The sequence below is a fragment of the Capsicum annuum genome, chromosome 7, assembly GCF_002878395.1.
Source record: "Capsicum annuum cultivar UCD-10X-F1 chromosome 7, UCD10Xv1.1, whole genome shotgun sequence".
Lineage (NCBI taxonomy): Eukaryota > Viridiplantae > Streptophyta > Magnoliopsida > Solanales > Solanaceae > Capsicum > Capsicum annuum.
In genome coordinates, this window is record NC_061117.1 from 211889829 (window position 1) to 211909549 (window position 19721).

Consider the following 19721-nt stretch of genomic DNA (forward strand, 5'->3'; position numbering starts at 1 on the left):
CTCGTCAATAGGAAGAGTCGCTAGTAGCAGTCCTATACTTCAAAACTACCTAGCCAGCATAGGATATAAGAAGTCACCCATCAGATTAGGCTTAACAATCTCGTAGGGGTCACCCATCAGTTCAAGCTTGACTATCTCGAAGGGATCACCCATTAGTTCAGGATTGACACCCTTAGTTCTTCAGACATTATATCAGTTTATTGGATCCATCGAGCCAGTTTTAGTACCTATGGTATGATATTAATATCCTTTTAGATATAGTCTTAGTTATAGTCTGAGTTTAGTTATTTAGTCTTAGTGTTGTTTGACCAAAGCATACAAACATAAGTTATTTTAGTATTACAGTTTACAGATTTTATTCAGTCCATGTTATATGCTTGTTCATGCAGCCTCAGTGTGTACAAATTTTCACGTATTTTTAGTATCTCCAGATTTCATATTCTCTATTAAATACTCCATGCTTTACATGTATATACAGATAATTTTTATTCCTATTCATAAAACCATGCATATCAGCCTACCTTATTTAGCGTAGCAGTACATTCAAAGTATTAATCACATACCTTTCTTTTGTGCTATGATGTATTATATCATAGATACTGACACTCAATTCTCGGTTCATGATTAGAATTATTAAATCCTCAGCAGTAGCAGTGGTGAGTCCTTATAATTTAAGGATAGGCTTACTTTATTTCATGTCTCAATTTAGTAGTTTATTGAGGATTATCCCATCAAATCATATTTAGTCAAGTCTAGAAACTTATCCTATCAACTCATATTCAACCAATAATACTGCAACTAGTAGGATTTCACCCAGATGAATCCTCCTTTTTTCATGGGATCTAAGGATGAAGAGGATCCACAGAAATTCTTAGATATGGTGTAGAAGGTAACAGATGTTATGGGGTGACATCTACTTAGAGTGCTAATTTGACTACATTTTAGTTTCAAGATGTAGCCAACACATAGTTTAAGCAGTGGAATTTTGATAGAGGTGTTGAAGTAGGGCCAATAGAATGGGAAGAGTTTGACACAATTTTCTCATATAGATTCTTCTCAGTAGAGTTGAGGGAGGCAAAAGTGTTAAGAGTTTATTAACTTGAGGTAGGAAAACATGAGCATAAAGGAGTATTCCATCAAGTTTACTTAGTTAGCTAGATATGCTCCTCATATGGTAGCTGATAATATGTCCAAGATGAGAAAATTTGTGTCTGGAGTGTCTGATAGTGTGGTTAACGAGTGTAGGACTGCAATTCTAATTAGTGAGATAGACTTGTCTAGGTTGATGGTCCATGCTTAATAGATAGAGGAGTAGAAGATTAAGGAGAGATAGAGAGGGAACAAGAGGGCTGTGATGAGTAGTTTTAAATTCATTTAACCAAGATCAGAGGGTGGTAACCGTCCTTATTTTCAGCAGAGGTCTTCAGTCCCAGTACCCTCTTTAGCCAGAGCTCCCGTACCCAAATTCAGAAATGAAAATAGGTATAGAGCACCAGGATCTAAGTCCTAGGTCAATATTAGCAGTTCTTGTACAAATTCTTTATGTTAGAAATGTAGCAGACACCATCAGAGTAAGTCTAGAGCAGGTAGTGATGTGTGCTTCAGGTATGGCAAGCCAGGCCATCAGATTCAGAAGTGTCAGGTAGTTTCTCAGAAAGGTAGGGATGTACGCCAATAGGGCAAGTCCTATCAGTCGTCAGTTCCATCTAGTCGCCCAAATCCGTAGGGTACCACTTCCAATACTACCAGTGGTCAGTATCGAAATAGATTATATGCTCTTCAGTCCCACCAAGATCAAGAAAATTATCATGACGTAGTTACTGGTATATTGCAGGTTTTTCACTTAAATGTTTATGCTTTACTATACCTTGGATCTTCTCTTTCTTTTGTAACTCCATGTATAACCATCAACTTTGGAGTTAGGTCCAAAACTCTAGTAGAGCCCTTCTCAGTGCCTACCCCAGTAGGTGTTTCCATTGTAGCCAGATAGGTATACAAGAACTTTCCAGTCACAATATCTCAGAAATTTACCTCAGTTGATCTCATGGAGTTAGTGATGATGTATTTTTACATCATTCTCATCATGGATTGGCTCCACTCATGCTATGCCTCAATTGATTATAGAAACAAAATAGTTTATTTTCAATTCCCAAATGAACCAGTTCTTGAATAAAGGGTAGTACTACTGCTCTTAGAGGTCAATTTATTTCATACCTTAGAGCCAGAAGAATGATATCCAAGGGGTGTATGTACCATCATGTTCCAGTCAAAGACTCTAGCTCAAAAACCCCAACTGTTGAGTCAGTTTAGTAGTCAAGGAATTTCCAGATGTGTTCCTTGATGATCTTCTCAGAGTTCCTCCCGAAAGGAAAATTGACTTTGGAATAGACCTTCTCCTAGACACTTAGACCATATCTATTCCACCTTATAGAATGGCTCCAGCTAAACTCAATGAGTTAAAAGAAATGTTAAAAGATCTCCTAGATCAGGGCTTTATCATACCTAGGTGTCTCCCCGTAGGGTACACCAATTTTATTCGTGTGCAAGAAAGATGGTTCTCTCAGAATGTGTATTGACTACCATCAGTTGAATAAAGTCATAGTCAAGAATAAATATCCACTTCCTAGAATCTATGACTTGTTTGACCTATTTCAGGGTGCCAACTATTTTTCAAAGATAGACTTAAGATCAGGCTATCATCAACTCAGGGTTAGGGAATATGAAATTTTAAAGACAACTTTTCGAACTCGGTATGGTCACTTTGAAGTTTTAGTCATGTCCTTTTCTCTCAAGAATGCCCCAACAACCTTCATGGACTTGATGAATTGAGTTTTCAAGCAGTACTTGGACATGTTCTTCATAGTCTTCAATGATAACATTCTTGTTTACTCATGTAGCGAAAGTGATCATGCAGACCACCTCAGAATAGTACTTCAGACTCTTAGAGCCCATCAATTGTTTGCTAAATTTAGTAAGTGTGAATTCTGGCTAAGATCAGTATCTTTCCTTAGCCATATTATTTCTGGTGATGGCATTAGGGTTGATCCTCAAAAGACTGAGATGGTGAGAAACTAGACTAGATCCATCTCTCCATTAGACATCAGGAGCTTCTTGGGTTTAGTTGGCTATTAATGTTATTTTGTTGAAGGTTTTTCTTCAATTGCATCCTCCATGTCCAGATTGACTCAGAAGAAAGTTAAGTTTCAGTGGTCAGATTCCTTCGAGAATAGTCTTCAGGGGTTGAAGACTCGACTTATCTCAGTCCCAGTTCTTACCTTGAAAAATGGTTCAGATAGATTTTTTATGTACTGCAATGCATCAAGAGTAGGTTTGGGTTGTGTCCTCATGCAGAAAGGTAAGTTCATAGCCTATGCCTCTAGATAGATTAAGCTTCATGAGAAGAATTATATGACTCATGATCTTAATTTAGCAGCTGTAGTGTTTTCTTTAAAGATTTGGAGGAATTACTTGTGTAGGGTGCATGTTGATGTGTTTACAGATCATAAAACCCTTCAGTATGTGTTTTCACAGAAATATTTTAATCTGTGTCTGAGAAGGTGGTTAGATTTAATAAAGGATTATGACATAAGTGTTCTGTATGATCTGAGTAAGGCCAATGTAGTGGCTGATGCTCTCATTAAATTGTCTACGGGTAGTGTTGCTCATGTTGAGTATGGTAAGATGAAGTTAGCTCAGAAAGTCCATCAGCTTTCCTGAATAGGTGATCACTAACTCGATTCAGCAGAACGTAGTATATGGGTGTAAAGTAGCTCAGAATCAACTCTAGTTTTTGAGGTAAAAGGAAAGCAGGATAAGGATCCCTGTCTAGTTAAGTTGAAAGAATCAGTCAGAGATCGGAAAATGAAGGTTTTCTCCTAAGAAGGAAATGGTGTGTTTCTCTATAAGGGTAGATTGTGTGTGCCTGGTGTAAATGACTTAAGGCAATGAATTATTGCAGAGGCGCATAGTGAGTGTTACTCTATTCATCCAGGGGCCACTAAAATGTACCATAATTTATGGGAGATCTATTGGTGGAGTGGGATGAAGTGGAATATTGCAGAGTTTATAGGTAAATACTCTACAAGTTAGCAAGTTAAGGTTGAGCACCAGAAACCCAATGGATCCATACAGGAGTTCAGTATTCCCACATAGAAGTCGGAGGAAGGGAACATGGACTTTGTGATGAGTTTGCCTCGTACTTATCATCAGCATGATTCTATTTGGGTTATCATATAAAGGATGACCAAATCAGCTCATTTCTTACCAGTCTATATGTAACGCCTCAAATTTGGTACCCGGAGCGCTACACGATGCTCATGACCTCAAATTTGCTCTGTATCTGTGCATTACATAAAATACTGACTAATGCAAAAACATGAACTGAAAAGACATAAGGTTCAATACTAATACATAACTAAGATATGGTATAAAAATCCCAAAACAACTGAAATAACTGTTTGAACATACCATAGTCTGAAAATCCTCTAAACTGTCTGAATAAGGAGTTGATAAGACATGTCCCCAACTAACTCTGACTACTAAAATAAACTGAAAAACTGAAATAGTAATGTAATCATCATGTCCTCAAAGGATGAGGACTCACAGCTGAACTGGGATGCTATAGATGCTCTGGAGCTCGTGCTTCTAAACCTATGGTTTAAGACACCATAGCACAAATGCGTTAGTACTTTGAATGTAGTGGTATGTTAGTGAGGTAGGCTGAATGCAAATGGTTCATATGCATGAACAATACTAACTGACTCACTAAAATGAACGTGAAAATACATGCATGACTACGTAACTGCAACTGAGATCATGATAGGATTGAATACTAAGCTCTGATTACTAAGTCTACTGATGTTGAAATCTGAGTCATTGATGAGAGAGAACGACTAATACTATATTACTAAATACTTTAGGGACTGATACTATGTTACTGATACATGAATAACTATGTCTAATAGTTCTGATTGTGAAGAATTGGTCTGGTTTACTGTATCTAACAGTCCTAAAATAGAATACTGATAACATAAGTTTTGAGAACTGATATAACTTATAACATGAGTGACTATATCTGACAGTACTGAATCAGATGGAAATAGCTGGGTTCCGTACTGTTTCTGAGTTGACTGTATCTAATAGTCCTAAATCTGAAGAACAATCTGAGTTCTTTTATTGAGACTGAGACTGAGACTGAAATTGAGACTAAGGGAAGTGATCATCTAACTGACATGACCCATACTAATATAATTGTGGTCCAATGTGTAACCCCAGTTGGAAGGGTGTCAGTACCGCACCACTTGTAAAGACAACTACTGTGGAGTCAATCCTAACCTAGCGGGTGACCCCTAGGATCAGTCTTGTACATTTAAATGTGCTAACAGGTGATCCCTAAGTGTGTCAGTCCTATCTAAAGGGTGGAATATCGTACCTACACTGGCTACGTAGTCCTGGAACTTAGGGATTGCTTCTAGGGATCTCAGTCCTATCTAGTAGGTGAGTCCCCATCCCTAGGATGGCTCGGTGCTGAATCCTACTTCCATTTGAAAAACACTGAACTGAATTGATTTGTTGAACGGAAGTGATATTAATGGTATTGTTTAGCGGAGATAAACTGAATTTACTGAGTTCCATTGACTGACGGAATGTATTGAATTCTGAGGACTGTCTGAGAGTACTAAATTTAATGAGATTACTAGGAATACTTAGATTAATGATATTACTAAGTAGGACTGATATGATGGATACTGAATTTACTGAGATTTCCTATATCATGAGAGTGGCTAAATTCTACTAATCATGGCTTGAATGAGATTATCGTGAAAACATGACATGGCTCTAGGCACACAGCTAAATCATCAGCTACAAGTACCCCCAGGAATTGATGGAAAAGAACTGACATAGCATGACATACTTGAACACATGACCAACAACACAATTTATAATTTATCTATTAAAGCAATTCATCAAACATGTGATATGCATAAATTTATACAAATATAGGAATTTCATGATATCATACTAGTTAGGCACTTTTCCTTCACATAGGCTTTCAATCAAACACATGATAGGCATAATATATGTAAACAACATTGTACAACAATTAAACATCATGGTTCAATTCTAATTTTATCATTCAAGGGTTCTGTCATAGGTTTGCATGAATCTATATCTATACTAATCAACACACATAGAATTTATCACCCAACATGGAATAGAATTTAATTACTCATTATCAACATGAACAAGAGCAACCCAATCATGAGTTCATAAAGAAAATCAATAAATCTTGAATTTAGAAAAGAGATTCTTAGGCTTCATGGATGAAAGATGTCCATGAATGAACACTATGCATACCTGGGTTGAGTTTCTTGATGTTCTTGAACTTGAAGGATTGAAATATCATAGTTCTTGAAGAATATTTGAATTTTTTTCTTGGGGATTAATCTTAGAGAGAAACCCTAATATTTGTTGTAGTGAAATAATGAATAAATGAACCGAGGTCGGGTATAATTGGGTACATATAGGCGGGTGGTAAAATAACAAGATACCTCTATTAAAAATAACTTAAAATAACTGAGTGTGTCATGCGAAGGTGGATTTGATGGTCTGTCACAAGTCCGACTGTCCGTCAGACTCACCGTAGGCTAGGACCAGAATAGGGACCTACTACCTTTGTGCGACGGTAGGGTGAGATAGTCCATTGCTTGCTCAACAGTCCATCAGACCTCTCCATCGCACTTAACAAGAGAGTGTACCCACTGCCTCAATGTGACGGTGGGATGCGACGGTTCGTTGCTAGTCAACGGTCCATCGGCCTGCACCGTCGCACTTGGGTGGTTTTACTTCCTTCTATTTTTTGTCCCTAACTTTCTCATATGACACTGGATTTTGATGAAATTGGTATCAATGGAAGTCTTATTCAATTTTACACGTGATAGAAAGTAAAAATCATAGGAATACCATACGTACAAATATGGATTCATATTTCAAAGAAAGTTCTAACATTCTCAAGACACATTCGAGCTAGGAAAAGGTATGGGGTATTACAATATCTCCCCCTTGAGAACATTTATCCTCGATTGAGACTGAGAGTGAGGGGAAGAAGATAAACTAACGTTCATACTAAACATGAATGGCTGAAACGTGATCTCATCACTGACATGACTGATATCTGAACATATCATACTGAACATGCATATCTGATGCATGTGAAACTAATTCATTAATGCATGGCTGAGTTTTACTTAAATGGGAATGCATATCTAATGCATAATTACATGAATGAATGGATATATGAAAGCATAGCTAAATATGTGAGGGTACTTAGTACCAATTTTGAAATGGGGATCTGAGCATGATCTGAATAAGCTTAAGGGGAACTGTTATCTTAAATGAAAATGCTAATGAACCCGAGATCATTTTACTAAACATGCATAAGAGGGAACACGAGAACCTAATTGAGTCTGATACATGACATACAGATTGAACATTATGAGCTTAACTGAGTCTCTGAATACCTGGCCCAAAGCTGAGGTTGGGACATTGAGGGTAAACTTATGAGTACCCTCTACTTTAGACTAAATTTGTTATTCAAAGAGAAACTGAATTTAAGACATGAGAGCGTTGAGGAATAATAGGGTATCTCCCTCTTAGGACACTATATCCCTTTAAGAATGCTCACCTTATAGTGATACTAGGGCGATGCACAGGGCATTAATGAACTGATTCATGACTAAATACTTGGGGTTTCAAATGATACATGATACCATAATTAAGATGATCTCATAATCACCAGGATGTGTTACCTTGAAACGGACTTATTCATGAAACTTAGGATAGTATGACTAAATGGAAAGTTTAAAAACAAACCATAGGGATTTGACTGTCTGACTGCTAAACGAAATTGCTAGTTTTACTGACTAAATTATGTTGAAAAGCTCTTAAGCTAAAATGAGAGAAAGAGGTTTAACAATACATATCATAAGTATGAAGGTCCTATAATGTACCCGAATCTATGCTAGGGGAATTTCTAAGATCATGGCGAGTCTGAAGAGCATAAAACCTATTATGATGCTGATCAGTAGTGGTACTGGAAGTGAAGCCCTGCTGGCACAAATTTTTTCCCTTTTGAGCCCTTTCTCTACATTCCACAGCCCGTGGCCTGGCTTACCATATCCATAACATACCCCACTGCCTACTCTACATATACCTAGGTGATTCTTACCACACTTTTTACAAGTCGAATAGGTAAGACTCCTATTTTCACTACCCTAGGTCTCGAAGCCTGGCACCCTCTTATGACGGTCATTCCCATACTTGGGTACTGGTGCACTAGATGAAGATGGAGCTGGAACTGAGAACTTATTACTATACTAAGAACAGCTACCCCCTTCTGACTTAGGCTGAGCAAAGCTGAATTTACCTGTCCTTTTCCTCCTATTTTGCTTTTCCTTTATCTTAATCTTTTGCTCTTCTATCTACTGAGCATGGGTCATAAGCCTGGCTAAAGTCATGTCACTATTTAGCATGGTGGATCTGCACTGATTAACCATGCTATCATTCACCCCTGACACAAACTTACTCATCTTGGCCCTACTGTCTACAGCCACATAAAGGGAATATCTGGATAATTAAGTAGACTTACGAGAATACTCTTTCACCATAATGCTGCCCTGCCTTAGGTTGATAAACTCTAGTACCTTAGCTTCTCTAAGCTTCAGTGGGAAGAATCTAGCAAAGAAAGCAGAAGCAAACTCCTCCCACTCAACTGACCCTGCACTACTACCCTCTCTAAGTTCCACTGCTTGAACCAAGTGTGAGAAACATCCTACAATTGATATACATCTAGCTCAACACTCTTAACAGTAGTCACCCCCATTATGTCTGTCACCTTCTGAACCTGATCTAGGAATTCCTGAGGGTCCTCGTCTATCTTAGACCTAAGAAAGGATCGAGGATTCATTCAGGTGAAGTCCCAAATACTGACTATAGCTGAATTGGCCACTGGGTTAGCCAGAATGGCAACTTGTAGTTTATTCTAAGCAACAACTAACTGAGCAAGGATAGTGAATGTAGCCCTGAACTCTACATGAGAGACATGTTTGCCCAAAGGTTCTTCGGGCTGAGAGTCTGACTAATTTTTGTTTCTTCTTTTAGGAGGTATATTCTATATAAGAAAGGGAGAAACAGATTAGACTAAGAGATTAACTTGAGATTATACTCACTGGCATGACATGAATACTGAAAGAAGGGAAACTATTCGTAAAACTTCTTATATCCTCTTGCACATAAATATGGCACGCACCACACCCATGTACAAGACTCTACTAGTTACAACGTTTAGACTTCCTAGGAATCTATTGAAATTTAGGATCTGATAAAAAGTTTATAACACCCCGAATTTGGTACCTAGAGTGCTACACAGTGCTCATGACCCCAAAGGACCACAAACTAACCCATGACTGATATTAGTACCTGTATACTGCATAAAATACTGAATAATGCAGAAACATAAACAGAAAGGCCATAAGGTTTAATACTAATAAATAACTAAAGATATGGTATAACAATACCAAAATAACTAAAATAACTATCTCAATATACTATAGTCTGAAAAGCCTTGAAACTATCAGAATAAGGAGTTGATAGGACATGTCCCAAACTAACTTCGACTACTGAATAAATGGAAAAACTAAAATAGTAATGAAATTATCATATCCTTAAAGAATGAGGACTCACAGCAGACTCTGACTGCCGAAAGGATGCTACTAATGCTCTTGAGTTCGTGCTTCTAAACCTATGGTATAAGACACCATAGCGTAAATGCGTTAGTAATTTGAATGTACTAGTATACAAGTGAGGTAGGCTGAATGTAAATGGTTCATATGCTTGAACAATACTAATTGACTGACTAACATGAATATGAGAATACATGCATGACTATGTAACGTAACTGAGATCATGATAGGACTGAATACTAAACTCTGATTACTGAATCTACTGATGTGGACATCTGAGTCACTGTTAAGGGAGAAAGACTGATACAATATTACAGAATACAAGAGGAACTGACACTATGTTACTGTATCTAACAGTCCTAAAACTGAATGATGATAACATAAGTTCTGAGAGCTGATATAACTAGTAACATGATTGACTGAATCTAATAGTCTTAAATCTAATGGAAACTCCTTAGTTCCGTACTGTATCTGAGTTGACTGTATCTGACAGTCCTGAATCTGAAGAACTATCTGAGTTTTTTTACTAAGACTGAGACTAAAACTGAGACTGTAGGAAGTGATCATCTAACCAACATGCCCTATACTAAGCTAACTGGGGTCCAACCTATAACCCATTTAGAAGGGTGTCAGTACTGCTCCACTAGTAAAGACAATTGTTGTGGAGTCAGTTCTAATCTAGCAGGTAACCCCTAGGATCTGTCCTGTACATTTAAATATGCTAATAGGTGATCCTTGAGTATGTTAGTCATATCTAACGAGTGACATCTCATGCCTACGCTGGCTATATAGTTCTTGAATCTTTAGGATTGCTTTTAGGGATCTCAGTTCTATCTAGTGGGTGGGTCCCCATCCCTAGGCTCACTCGGTGCTGAATCCTACTCCCATCTAAAAGACACTAAAATAATTAACTGAACTGAACTGATTAGCTGAACTGAAGTGATATTAATGGTATTGTTTAGAGGAGTTAAACTAAATTTACAAAGCTTCGTTGATTGACAAAATGTACTAAATTCTGAGGATTGACTGAGAGTACTAAAGTTACTGAGATTACTTGGAATACTCTGGTTACTAAGATTACTGAGTAGGATTGATCTGATGGATACTGAATTTACTAAGATTTCCTAAGTCATGAGACTGACTAAATTCTACTGATCATGGCTTGACTGAGATTATCGTGAAAACATGACATGGCTCTAGGCACATAGCTAAATCATTAGGTATAAGTACCCTCAGGACATGATGGAAAGAAACTGACATAGCATGACTTACTTGAACATATGACCAACAACACAATTTATTATTCATCTATTGAAGCAATTCATCAAATATATGTATGCATAAATTTGTACAAACATAGGAATTTCATGATATCATACTAGTTAGGCACTTTTCCTTCACATAAGTTTTTAATCAAACACATGATAGGCATAATATATGTAAACAACATTGTACAATAATTAAACATCATAGTTCAATTCTAATTTCATCATTCAAGGGTTTAGTCATTGGTTTGCATGAATCTATATCTATACTAATCAACCCATATAGAATTTATCACCCAACATGGAATAGAATTCAATTACTCATCATAAACATGAACAAGAGTAGCCCAATCATGAAATTCATAAAGAAAATCCATAAATCTTTAATTTAGAAAAGAGATTCTTGGGCTTCATGGACAAAAGGTGTCCATGAATGAACACTATGCATATCTAGGTTGACTTTCTTGAGGTTCTTGAACTTGAAGGATTGGAATCTCTTACTTTTTGAAGAAGATTTGGATTTGTTCTTGGGGATTAATCTTAGAGAGAAACCCTAATATTAGTTGTTGTGAAATAATGAATAAATGAGCTGAGGTCGGGTATAACTAGGTATATATAAGCGGGTGGTAAAAGTCCAAAATAACCCTATTAAAAATAACTTAAAATAAATGAGCGGATTATACGACAGTGGAGTGCGATGGTTCGTCATTAGTTCGATGGTCCATCGGACTCACCGTCGACTGGGACCAGAAATGGGACCTATTGCCTTTATGCAACGGTAGGGTGCGTGGTCTGTCACTTGTCCGATGGTCTGTCAAACCTCTCCATCGTATTCAACCAGAGAGAGTACCCACTACCTCAATGCGACGGTGGGAAGTGACAGTCCGTCAGCCTGTATTGTCGCACCTCGATGGTTTTATTGCCTTCTATTTTTCCATAACTTCCTTGTCTGATACCAAATTTTGATGAAATTTGTATCGATAGAAGTCTTATCAATTTTACACATGATAGAAAGTGAAAATCTAAGGAATACCATGCGTACAAATATGGATTCATATTTCAAAACAAGTTCTAGCATTTTTGAGACATGTTCGAGCTAGGAAAAGGTATGGGGTATTAGACTATACCTCTTATTTAGATGAGGACTATGCCAAACTCTATCTTAGAGAGTTTTTTAGGTTTCATGGTGTTCCCTTATCTATTATCTCAGATAGATGTACTAGTTTGCCTATCATTTCTGGAAAGCATTCCAAAAGGGCCTTGGTACCCAAGTCTATCTCAGTACAAATTTTGACCCTCAAACATACGGTCAAGCAGAAAGGACCATTCATACTCTTGAGGATATAATGAGAGCATGCATTATTGATTTAAATGGCAGTTAGGATAACCACTTGCTTTTTATTGAGTTCGCATATAATAACAACTATCATTCTAGTATCCAGATGGCTCCATTTGAGGATCTCTATGGTAGACGATGTAGATCTCTAATTGATTGGTTTGAAGTAGGTGAGGACACAGTAGTAGGGCCTGAATTGGTGTTTGATGCATTAGAGAAGGTTTAGATGATTAGAGAAAGGCTTAGAAGAACCCAGAGCCGACATAAATCATATGCACATATAAGGAGAAAGGATCTCAAGTTTGAGGTTGGTGATTTTGTGTACTTCAAAATCTCTCCCATGAAGGGAGTGAAGAGATTTGGCAAGCAATGGAAACTCAGTCCCTGATATAACTGTCCCTTTAGAATTCTCAGTCATTTCAAAAATATAGCTTAAGAGCTTGAGTTGCCTTTAGATCTAGCCTCAGTACACCTAGTGTTCCATGTCTCATTGTTGAAAAAAAGTATTGGTGATTTAGCTGTAGTTTTTCTCTTAGAAAGTGTGGATATTTAGGAAAGTCTTTCCATAAGAAAGTTTCGGCTGAAATTCCTGATCATCAAGTTTGTAGACTAAGGAACAAAGAAGTTCCACTAGTCAAAGTTTTTTTGCTGAATTAGTCTGTTGAGGGAGCCACTTGGGAAGCAGAGGCAGATATGCAGACCAAGTACCCTTATCTTTTCTCCACAAATTTACGTTCGGCTTAAGGTATTAATCTTCTTAAGATATCTCTCTATCATGATCAGTTTTAGTTGCACATTATGTTTATGTCAGTCGTGCAATCATGAATCAATTCATTCTTGCATTCCATGCATCAGATATGCATATTAAGTGTGTAAGCTCAGTCCATCAGTTTACTCAGCTTAACCAGTTTCATTCGAGGACAAATGATCCCAAGAGGGAGATATTGTAATACCCCACATTTTCTTAGCATAATCTAAGTCTCAATACATGAGTATTCATATATAAAATTTTCGAAACACTAAATAATTTTCAGTTTAGAGCCTACCATTAGGTAGAAATTTAATTAGCTTTCCAAGGATATAAAATTCGCCCAAATTCGATAAATGAGTCAGAAGTTATGGTGATTTTATGTTTCAGTCATAAAACACCGTCATTTTGGTTAATAGCCCATTGCGGAAGGCTTCCAATTCCCAATTGTCCAATTCCAATAAGGGTCCGTGATATTGGTGCGTCATGCCAAGAACCAAAGTCACGATTGTCAATTTCTAGTAAACCAACGCGATTGTACCACGTCGCACCAAGTTTCTATGTCGTATCCAAGGTGGAAACGCGATACCACCACATCGCTCCACTAACCACATTCCCAATTGGAAATTTCCAGTGGCTGGGCGCGATAATGGCACGTTGCGCCAAGGGTAAAAATTGAGAATTTTTCCAGTTTCACGATTTTAAATTCCAAGGGCTGTTTGGTCTTTTCTCATGACCACAAATCCACTTAAACACGGGATTTAACCCTAAGAGAGCATTATTTGCTAACTTTTGCATTATTCTCACAAATTAAAATCAACCCTCTTCAAGAACAAGAACCCCAACTCTCAAGAATCAAGGTCAATAAGAATTTCTCCAAGAACTCTAAGAACTCCTCCAATTAAGGTATTTTAGATGTTCATCCAGGGATTCCTTTTATCCATGGAGTCCAAATATCCTATTTTATAATGACATTTGTCTGATTTGGAATTATTATACCAAAACTTGCAAGTCATCTAAGCCATATCATATCATGTCATAGTCTTTTTATTTAAAAATCATGTTAGTGAACACCAAAATATTTAAATATCACATAGGAGTTCTTATTTCAAATGGCGTATGAACTTATGCAAGATAATATCATTTCAAGACTTTACATATGGTGGCCAACTAATTCATAAATCACACGCAACACTCCATTAGAAAAAAATAGCATTTAGACTAAGAATCACCTCTCTGAAAACATGTAAAATATAATAAAAATACATAATAGATAAAGAGGAATTTAAAACTCACTATTCATCATAATTCATAATACAACCCAAAAAGAGTAACAAATATATGTCATGATCAAAAAGGGGACTTATGGTTCATGCTCTGAAATCCAATTCACGATTCATAACACATGCACATAAATATAGTTTTGTGTTTACAAAAAACCCCATAATAAATACAAAATTTCATAAAAAGGGGTTCATGATAGATGCTGCTCAAATAATTTCAAAATCCATACCATGAACATATAATGTAACGACTTGGAAATACACCCTAATCGCCACACGGTGCTTACGGTCCCAAAAGACCATAAGCTAACCCATGTTACTGGTACCTGCAGTGAACTGATAACGCTCAATCTACAGCTCTCGTGGGAGTGTAAAGCGGTCGTTAGCAAATATAGAACCCAACCTGGGTTGGGTATCGATCCCACAGAGAATAGCTTGGCCAACAAGCAAGAGAAATTACTAGACTTTTAGTGCAAGTCTCGTAGGAAAGGGGGGATTGTAGTATGTAACCAAAACAAGAATGTAAGAACTGAAAATAGCAAAATAAAGAGAGATTGTCACGTGTGTTGTAAACAATGAGAATTGAGGCGTTGGGGTTATGTCCACCTTCTGAGGTATACGTCTCTATTGGCTATGAGTGTGTAGAGTCTTGACATGTAATTGCTTATAGAGAATTGTAGTCGATGGTAAATCCAAGCGTCTCTCGACCTAAACAAGGACTATTTCACTTTAACTCTCTCGAGCTTAAAGCGTGACTAACGGTACGAATTCTCCAAGAAGTTAGTCCAGGTACGGCACTAGCTTTTTAATAGGAAAGGGTGTCCTACTACCTTGACATTATCTCTTTTCCAGACAAATAACTTTTCTCTCGAACAAGTCAGATGTTAGACTGGCGTTGGTCTATGCGTCTTCTTTTCTAGACAAATAACCTTTCTCTCGAACAGGTTAGATGTTAGAATGGCGTGTTCTTGTGTTTGAACCGCAAAGAATGTAGATTTAAGATGAAGAGAATAATGATATAAGCAATATACTTGTCTTGAACTCACAAACTCATAGCTATAGATAGTAACTCATTCGGCTTCCATAACCCCAACTAAGAGATTTAGTTACCCATGAATGCGAAGGATATCACGTTTTGCATGGTGGATGGCGTGAATAGTAGGTGTTTGGCGTGTGGTTTTAGTGATTCCGTAGCAAGTAACGATTCTCTTGTTGTGGAATTTAAGAGTAGAAGAATGAAGAATTGAGAATGGGTTGTAGGAAGATGTCTTAATTGTAAGGAGATGAATGAATTGTCAGAATGTCTCCCTTTTTCTCTCTTTAAAATCTCTAACATGATAGGGTATTTATAATACTCCTATCCTACTCCTACTAAACTAATAAAATAAATAACCAAATCCTAATATACTAATGAAATCCTTGACCCAATTGTACTAGGGTAAGGTTACAAAATTATAATCCAAATAGAATGATGAAACACATAACCTAATTGCACTAGGTTAATGTATTATGGCAAAAATCCAGCTTTGTGTCTGTAAGTCCCAAAGTCTTCAGAAATGCTGTTTTAGCCCGGGACAGATTTTCCATGCAGCAGATTTAGTCCTTTATGCGTCCAGCTCCTTTCCATCTCGTTTGTGAGCTTTCTTTTGCGTCAAGTAAGCCATAAATTGCTGTATTTTGCATCATTTATACCTGAAACTTTCCTAATCACATTTGTTAGCTCATTTACAGGAAAAAGGACTAAAAGTGTACGAAATAGATAATTAGTTCTCGAAACTAGGCTAAAATATGGGCAAAATATATTGATATAGGCGCGTAATTTCGCCTATCATCATGAACATTACGTAAAACTGATAACAAAAGATCATACAAAAGATTTAACAAAAAAATTCCATAAGGTTTTAAATCATAGTTATGATAATGCCTGTAAAATAATATCGACTATATTGATAAAATGGTTGATAATAACAATTGAAAATTGACTAACCGTTTGTACTAGTCTGAAAGCCTCTAAACTGTCTGATTGTGGAGTTGATGAGATAAGCCCCCAACTAACTCCGACTGACTAAATAAATAAACTACTGACATAAGAAAATATAAGATAACTCGTCCTTAAAGGATGAGGACTCATCACGGATGCTACTGCTGATGCACTGGAAAGTCTAAGTACGATCGAGAATCTGAGCGTTCGAGCTTATGATATAAAACATAATAGTGTATGAAATAAGTATGTGATCAGTACTTTGAATGTACTAGTATGCTAAATGAGGTTAGAATGATGTTCATGGGTTTATGTGCATGAGTAATAATTGACTGAATGTATAGCATGAGGTACAGAGTAAGAATGTATGTAAACTGTAAAAACTGAGAGTGAATGAACAAGAATAAAACAAGTTTTAAAATAGTCTGTAAACTAAAATACTAAAATTTGGTAGATGAATAACTAATGAACTATATTCTATGGTCAAGCAAGACTAAACTGAATTCTGAACTGAGTTCTAAAATTGAAACTGTGGGAGGTATCATCTAACCGGCATGCCCTAGTCTGAGCTGATCGGGGTCTAACTTGTGACCCCAATTGGAAGGGTGATAGTACCATGCCATGGGTACTAATAATGGCTGTGGAGTCAGTCTTAATCTAGCAGGTGACTCCTGAGATCAGTCCTAAACTAGCGAGTAATCCTTGAGGGTGTTAGTCCTAAACTAGTAGGTGACAGCTCATAACCTATGTTGGCTATGTAGTTTTGAAATTTAGGGTTACTTCTAAGGCCCCAGTACAAACTGATGGGTGAGCCCCCATCCCTAGTATCACTCAATGTTAAATCCGACTCTCAACGGAACTAACACTAATTAAGGGACTAAGCTAAGCTTAACTAGACAAGTAACTGATCATGATGGTTAACTAGCTGAATATGCTCATGGTTTATCTGAACTATTTTATAACTACTAAAATTCTATAAAATGCCAAGTTTTTGGGTATTCATAACCCCCAGGACTCAATAGCAATAACAACAAGATCATACTAAAACTTTGAGGACATGACATGTAGTCAATATTCAACGCATTCTTTGAGGAATTTCATCAAACACTTCCAATGCTTGACTTAAGCATGTGGATAGTTATAAGCATGTTGTAGTAGCAATATTTTGATACTAAATGACAAATTAAGGCATAAATCAGAGAAAAACACCATTAAAATATGTAGGGTTTAAAAACAACAATAATTTCATGTAAACATGGTATAAAATTGGAAATTCATGAAAGTTCATGGGAATAATTCATAAAAATATGTAAGGATCATGCTTTTAAACTTGAAATTGGCTTCTTGGACTCTATGGGTGAAAGGGAACATGGATGAACATCTAACATACCTTAGAGCATTAAATCTTGAAAGTGAATTTGACTTTTCTTTAACGTTTTCGGATTGGGAATCTTAAGTTCTTGATTTTCTTGAAGGAGGGCTTGAATTTTCTTCTTGGGGAATGATCTTGAAAGGAAACCCTAATCTTGATATTAAAAGTGAATGAGGAGTTTTTGGCATCTAAAACTTATAAGTGATGGCTAATAATGCATAATGATGCTTTAAGTCATGGGAGGGGTAGGTTTTGAGGTGAGGAAAAGACTAAAATACCCCTATGAGACTAATTAATAATTGCTGAAATTTTTAGTTGACGACTTGGGTTGATAAGTCGTCACTTAGGTGAAGGCTTATCACCTCAAGTCGTCACTTGGAAGCTGAATTTGATGAGTTTCTGGTTGGGCTGACAACTTGGGATGATAGGTTGTAACTTAGGTGACGACTTATCAACTCAGGTCATTACTTGGAAGTTAAAATTAATGGCATTCTGTTTAAGGCTGATGACTTGGGCTAATAAGCCATCACTTAGTTGATGACTTATCAATTCAGGTCGTCACTTTATTGACAGATGGAGATGTGGAAGTAAAATGAGCATAACTTTACAATTCAAATATTTTTCTTTTGATATATAGTAGTCCACATAAATCATTATGTACAAGGAGTAATGAACGTGTAAAGTTGATCCAAGATGAAATGTTCGCTAAAATTTAATAAATAGAAGCATTTTCAGGTCGTCTTTGAGTTAGGAGATTTTTATGACCTCGATTGATATAATAGGACATTTCCACACTATAGAATTGATCATCACACATATATAGACATAGAATCATTGGGTTCAAGTCAGCGTGCATAGGAACAACGATCTAAATTCTGGCCCAGAAATGTGGTTTGTTACATATAAACATAATTTAAAGTACTATAAAAATATATTTTTCAAGACCATGAACAGTAGGATAGTTCTATGTACCTTTGATGGAGGAAAATTGTGTAAGAACCTTGAGTTTGGAATCTACATTCTTTAGAATTGTGAACCCCTTCTTAACGTTCTTGGGAGGAAGAGAATGAGGATTTAGATGACTTCTACTAGTTTAGGATGACTTTAGGGTTATAAAAACACACAGGGGTAGTTTTGGGGGGTGAAAGGAGGACCATTTTTACCATGATTTAATGAGGGAAAAAAATATTTTATTGTCTTGAAAGGAGGGTCGCACCATGAACCCAAAAGCATTGCTCCAGCTGTGCCCTGCGACCCCAATCGCGAAAAAAGATCTTTGCCCCGCGCACCCCAGACATTGCCTCACTAAAATACCCCGAATTGACAAATGGTCAGTTGCATTGGAAAGAAGACTCAAAAGGATTTAATTTGATATATATAAGGTCACATAATTCATTATATTCTAGGAGTAATGGTCATTATAATTTGACCCAAGAAAAATCGTATATTAAAATTCAATAGGTAGGAAAGTCCTCATCTCAACTTTGAACTAGGAGATATTTATGAATTTAATCCATCTTAGATGATGTTTCATCCTAAAGAAATTATTAATACTTATTTCAAAATATAAATCTTTGGGTTTGGGTCTATATACATAAGAAAGAGGGTTCAAACTTTAGCCCAAAAGTGTGGTGTAACACCCTGAATCTATACCTCGGATTCTACATGGTACTTACGACCCCAAAGGACCACAAGATAATCCATGAATGATATCTTCTGTGAGCACTAAATAATAATACAGAAATAAATGCAGAAAGTAGGTTGAAATGCCATAAGGATCAAAATCTGTAAATACTGATATAATATATCAACTGATAATAGTAATCTATAAAACTAAATACTGTCCGAAAGTCTAGTGTGAAAGCCTCTAAACCAAACTATCTGAATGTGGAGTTGATGGGACAAGCCCCCAACTAACTCCATCTACTGACATACTGCATCTATCAAGAAACTAAAATAATAAAACATCCTTAATAGATGTTGACTCATAGCTAAT